At 35.8% G+C, this 6579-nt stretch overlaps 1 long non-coding RNA gene across 1 annotated transcript; it reads right to left on the reverse strand.

The window, feature by feature from the left end:
• Positions 1-2257: 2257 nt before the first annotated feature.
• On the reverse strand, positions 2258-3229 carry LOC125488754. Its single transcript, XR_007266471.1, has 3 exons — positions 3108-3229; positions 2834-2968; positions 2258-2640 (listed from the first exon to the last, which is right to left on the reverse strand). It is a non-coding gene; the product is annotated as an uncharacterized LOC125488754 (long non-coding RNA).
• Between the last annotated feature and the right edge of the window lie 3350 nt (positions 3230-6579).

The following is a 6579-nucleotide window of genomic DNA, read 5'->3' on the forward strand; positions in this document are numbered from 1 at the left end:
AATTTGTTTGTAGTCTTTATTGGTATTAATTCTCATTCATAGCTTATTCTTAAGCTACGATGATACTGAATCTTTACTATCCAACAAATCTTGACTGTCCATCGTCCCGCGATATTATATATATTTAATTATATTTTATGTATTTCATTTATATTGATATGTTTTTTATAAGTTACATAACTATTAATCTGGTTGATAACATAAATGCATGCTTTCATTTTATTTTGTATCCGATCAGTTCAAAATGTTTTTGATTTTACCTAAGTACTTACCAAAATTATTGTTATTTAATATTTACTAGTACCTACCAATACAAATTACTGTAAACCGTAGTAGTCGTATTTACAATGTCGTAATCTGATCCTCACGTCACAGGCTTGCCTAGTGTGAGGATCGCAGTGTATTTCTGTTTGTAAATTGTGTTTTTTGTTAAATAAATATATTTGATTTGATTTGATTTGATTTGATTCTTCTTCTCATTATTAGTCAGAGCTCATTCACACGAAGACGAATCGTGTTTTTTCACGATTCGTTATTTTTTTTGACGGGAGCAATGCTTTTTATATACCCATGTTCACACGCTTCACGAATCGTGAAAAAAGACGTAGACGGATACGTCGGTCACTACGGTCATTAGAATGACGATTCGTTAAAAATCTCGAATCGTGATTGGCGCTCGCGCCCCGCGCGCCTGCCTGCTCCGCCCGCCTGTCTGCCCCACCCGCCGCGCGCCCGCTCAATTCAGTACATTCCTTTGACTTGTTAAGACGTGTAGCGCTGCGCTTCAATAAAATCATGTCGAAAAAAGAAAAAGAAAAATGGTATGACCAACAAATAAATCGCGAAGTTTTGATTGCTGCAATCAAAGACAGGCCAGTTTTATGGAATAAATTTTTGGAAATTTTTAAGGACAAAACCGCTAAAACAGCAGCATGGCGGGAAATATGCATAATTTTGAAGAAATGGATCAAAAGGACCGATAGTTGTTTCGTAAGTTTTTATTGAGAAAATTTTAAATACAAATCTATACTGCCTATATTTTGTTGTCTTGCCATGGTACTGATCCAGTTTCTGATAGAAAGTAGGTCATAAATTCATTTCTCATTGAATTGCCAGTTCCGACACTCGGTGATACTTCCTGGGGTAGTAAATTTTCAAAATTAAATTCTTTTTCTAATTCAATTCCCTCCTTTTTTATAATCAAATTGTGGGGGACAGTACAAGCTTTCACTACTGAAATAGCTGTTTCTCGTTTAAGGTCTATGGGTCTATGTAAAATTCTCCACTTATTTGCTAGAATGCCAAACGCACATTCAACGTATCTTCTCGCTCTGGTTAAACGATAATTAAATATTTGTTTACCTCTGTCAAGATGCGTTCCACCAAAAGGTCTTAATAAATGTGTGTGTAAACCAAATCCCTCGTCGCCAATAATTACGTAAGGAACTTGAACTTCTGATTCTGTAAATAAAGGCCTTGGTTCGGGTATATTCAAACGGCCTTCTGTCAACATTTTCCAAAAACTTGACTCTTTAAATATTGATGAGTCGCATTCTTTTCCATAGGAACCTACACTGACGTAAACGAATCGATAATCTGAATCTACGACTGCTAATAACACTATTGAAAAGAAATCTTTGTAGTTCATATATACTGAACCACTATTTGACGGCTTTCGAAGCCTAATATGCTTCCCGTCAACTGCTCCAAGGCAGTGAGGGAAATTGGCCTTTTCATTAAATCCACTTGCTATCTTTAACCACTCTTCTTCCTTATTAGGAAGTGGCATAAATTCTTCATATAAATTATTCCATATACTTTGCGTCACTTCTACTACGATGGTGGAAATGGTTGATTTGCCAATTCGATAACTAAAATGAAGATCTTCATAGGAAAGTCCTGACGCCAAATACCTAAAAAAATATTTCATTAAAGCCAAATTAGTGGGATGAAGAAGTCGTATTTTCATTCAGAATAAGCGTTCCCACTAGGCACCCAAACGATTTCATATGTTTGACTGGCTGCCTAGTGGGATAGATTAGTCTAAATGAAAATACAACTTCTTCAAGCGCTTCTTCAATTATACAAATTCAGCTTACTAAGCATCCTCTTTTTACGAAAGCAAAAACCGTTATAAAACGTATGGGGCGTAGCCCGTATAAAACAACCACAGATCAGGTCCCTGTATATTTTATTTATGTATAATAATTCATAAATACACAGACGGACAGCGAACGGCGTTTGTGAATAGAATTAAATTATGCAGATACGGTATATGGACCTTGCCTTTATGCGAAAACACAACGTCTGCTACAGCGGGTACAAAATGCTTGCGCTCGATTCTGTCACGACATCCCCCCCCGGGCACACGTCACTCCCTTCATAAATAACAGTGGATTGTTAAAAATAGCAAGCCGACGGTACCTACATTTTGCATGTTTGTTGTTTGGCATAGTACATAGACACATACCTGAATACCTTTATGATAAACTAAGGTGGTCCCGTGACTTCAATATGTACCGTACGAGAGCCTCTTCATACCTGCTCCTCACTCCTCAGCATAAGACTGCCATATTCAAAGCCTCGTTCTCCTTTAATGCTACTTCCTGTTGGAACCGCCTAGACCCAAGCTTGCGTAACCTGAAATCAGTTGCATCATTTAGGTCAAAGTTAAAGCGAATGCTCCTTTTAAAACAGAGATCGTGTTGGTGAGCCTGGCCATTTAGCAGAAGCGTACTTAAAAAAAATATGTATTTATTATTTGCTTACGTTAGTGCGTTACATAATATTTATATAGATTTATTTACAATATAAGTATGTGTGATTTACTTACTGGCATTCTCGTCACGACACGTGGAGGGTACTAGTTTCCCACTCAATCCCACGGGATCAGCCCGCAAGTCTATGCGTTTATCTTCCTTTACATAATATCGTCAGGAATACACTTTTGTTCTGACGAAACGTTAACCTGAAACAAATATTATTTTTTACGTATATGTACTTAGGCCTAATGAATGATGCTCTAATACAATTAAATAGTTATTTCGTTTATATTATTAAAAGTAAATTAGTTATTTGTTAAATGTTTTGTTTAACCTTTGTCTTACCTTTTTTTATTTCTCAATATTATCCGCTATTGAAAAATGGATCTTGTGTGGTGCTAATTGTGTTCCTTTTTCACTCACACTGTATCTATTGTGTTTGTAAAACTGTTTCACCGTAGTGTTCAGCCGACAGCACGGGCTGTTCTGAGCGCTGAAACAAGCGAGGCGACCGGTGTGACCGGTGTCGCTCGCCCGCTGAAACGCCGAAGGCACATTTACCCTCACTTAGTATTTTTATTTGTTTATAACCATTAGAAACAAATTATTGTATACATGCTTGCATTATATATTATGTGTATGTTTTTATGATTGTCATTATATTATCCAGTATTGGTATTTAAGTATAAAATTTATGTATAACCGTATACCTATATACAGTATATTTTTATAACAGTAGGTCAAATTACAGTCACTCTAGGACGCGACTGAAAACCAGTGCCGCGTCAGGTGGGTGGATGCCACCTCATCTGTAGCGGTGTAAGCTGAGGCGCAGGCCTTTTCGGTGCTGGACAACTCACACCATTATAAATATATATATATATATATATTTTTTAATTATTCTTAATGTTCTTTTGTTTGTTTGTTTGTTTTACTTTTAATTTTAATTTCGTTTTTTGTTTTATTTTTTGTGTACTTATGTTATTATTTTTTTGGTGAGTGGTGCTAGACACCGAATAAAGAATTTTTATCTTTTATCTTTATCTATTCGCCCGACAACAGACCGCTCGTCTTGTCGTGACGTGTTTCGAAACCGTGTCCTTATTATTACAGTTGTTTTCTAGTATATATATATTCATCTGTGGTTGTTTTGTAATATTGGGAATAATGCGATGTAAATAAAAATCTTCTTATAAAACCGTTCATACAGTTTTATGAATTATTGTTTCAGGAAGTTCAGTGATGAAAACAAAGAAACAAAAAAATCTGGGTCTGGTACAAAATCTAAGCCCTACAAATATAATCAAGAGATGAGCTTTTTGAAGCCAATTATTAAGCCAGGTGAAACATGTGACAATAATCCAAATACAAGAGATGAAGCCCAAAGAGAAAATGCAGGTCAACAAGAAAATCAGAAAGAGAAACACTTAGAATCATCATCAAAAAAGAAAAGAAAAGAATGGATAGTGGCAGCGTATTGGATGATAAAATGATGAAACTTGTTGATCATCAATTAAACACAATTGGAAGTGATGACCGTAACATGATTTATTTTAAGGGGGTTCTGCCATCCCTTCGGCATTTTGATGATGATCAAATACTGGAATTCCAATCTGGGGTCATTAACCTAATACAGAGTATTAAAACTGGACGAAACTATTCGAATTGGCATCAAAATGATTACAATGGGGACTACCGTTTTTTTGCTCACCAGTTGGCGCCACTGTCGACTGAGGTTAAGAGGTACCATAGCTGTCAAATTTATCAAAGGCGACTTTATCAAATTGGAGCCAAATAAAGTTTTAAATCTTGAATCTTATAAGCTTATTAATTATAAAATAACTATCATCATATCGAGTTACTATGCCGCAATGTTGTTCAGATCCGTTATATTGGGAAAGAAAAGGAGGACATATGTTACCAAGTGATAAAACTGTTCTAAAACAGTGGCTTGTGAAATAATTATTATCCGATAATCTCGTGTTTGTGAAAATCATTATAACCAATTTCAGAAAGAACATAATGTAAATAAGGATTAGGCATTTAATAAATACACTAAAAATAAAAGAATTACACACTGATTTAACTTTTATTTATCCTTTCCGTTTAAACACACTGCTATACAAAAAATATAACACATTAGTAATCCACACAATGAATGCTGGTTGAGTTGTTAGTTGAAACTTAATAATGGTAGTATAGTATACTAAGTATTCTATTATTTGTGGGGGTGTCAGTACCTGCACCTGGCTCACTCGAATGGAGCCTTTGTCCATATCGCCTTAAGGTCTAAACTCAACTCCTAAGCTTGGACCATTTCCTACCACACTGGTCCTCTGCAGGTTGGTGGGTTCGAAAATCTAGATATGCAGATTTTATCACGATGTTTTCATTCACCGTAAGAGCGATGGTATGTACGTACGTACACTGTACATAAATTCCAAAGTAGTTACTCATTGGTGACAATATCTAGATCTGGAGTTTCATTTTTAGTGTTTACACTGCTATACAAAGTTTCTTAAGGCCACTCAACAGTATACACTGAACCATTTTGTTGTATGATGCTGTCCTCTACGTTAACAACCAAGTTACTGTTACGGTCATAGTCTTGGTGTCTGTAAAAAGCAAAAACATAGCTGTTACCTAAAGCAAACAAGCATACATTTCGTAAAAAATAAGTTTGTAAACAGTAAACAAACTAACCTCTGAATTAGCTGCTCTTTGAGACCGCTTATTTATCTCTTTTCCTTAATTCAGCTTTCAAAGCGTGCACATTCATCGATAAATAATCCATATTTGCGATAATTTCGCGAAAAGAGATCACTTTTCAACAGGGAAATGAACGAAAATATAATTTATCACGAAGCCCGCCAAACAAATTATATGAAAAGTAAAATGTCACTTAACCTCAGTCGACACCAGCGCCCCTAGCGGCAAATTCACACGCGTTACTCCCCATTCACATCATCACAACTATAATAGTGGTGGTTATTATACTAAGCCTCACCGGGATGAACGTCTAATAATAATAATACTCGGCCTCTTCCTGAAAGTTCATCGATAGTAAATGCAGAAGTGTCTGCAGAAACGCCCACCCCTCTACAACCTGGAACATCGCTGATCCATCGCGATGATCCAAGTGCATCACCGGCACTATCTACAGCTTTAAGTCAATTAATTGATTATCTGGATCTATCCAATTTCTAAAAACATGTTCTAAATTATCATAAATATAACCAATAAATAAGAATAATAAATAATATAATTAGTTTTTCTTGCCTTATAGTTATCGCCAACTTTTCTTCAGGGCTAATGGCCTTTCTCATACATGTATCCTGTTTTCTCAAATCCGTATCCAACCTTTGGAGAAGGAAGTCAAAGGTATCTTTAGACATTCTAAAATAAGTGTAAAATTTGGTATCATCTTCTCGTAACGAGCTCATCAAAGTATAAAAATCCCCAACACTTTGTCTTTGCCTTAAAATTGGATGCACCCAGTGTATTCTTCTTGTTTTTCTTTTTTTAGATCGACGATAATACCAGTACAAAATTAAAGTATTCACGTCCATTGTCTTTGGTAGTTACTCTCAACTGAACACAATCACGAAACAACATGTGAACATCAATTCGGATATTTTGACGAATCGTGAAAAAACACGATTCCGTATTCAATGTGAACATCTATCCGTCAAGGCGAATCGTGTTTTATACCGAATCGTCAAAGACGTATCCCGTGTGAATGCGCCCTCACTTGTAACTACGACGTGACAAATCATAGAAAAAGGGTATTGTAATGGCGCTTTTGCGGGACCGCTTT

Source organism: Plutella xylostella, chromosome 7, assembly GCF_932276165.1.
Source record: "Plutella xylostella chromosome 7, ilPluXylo3.1, whole genome shotgun sequence".
Lineage (NCBI taxonomy): Eukaryota > Metazoa > Arthropoda > Insecta > Lepidoptera > Plutellidae > Plutella > Plutella xylostella.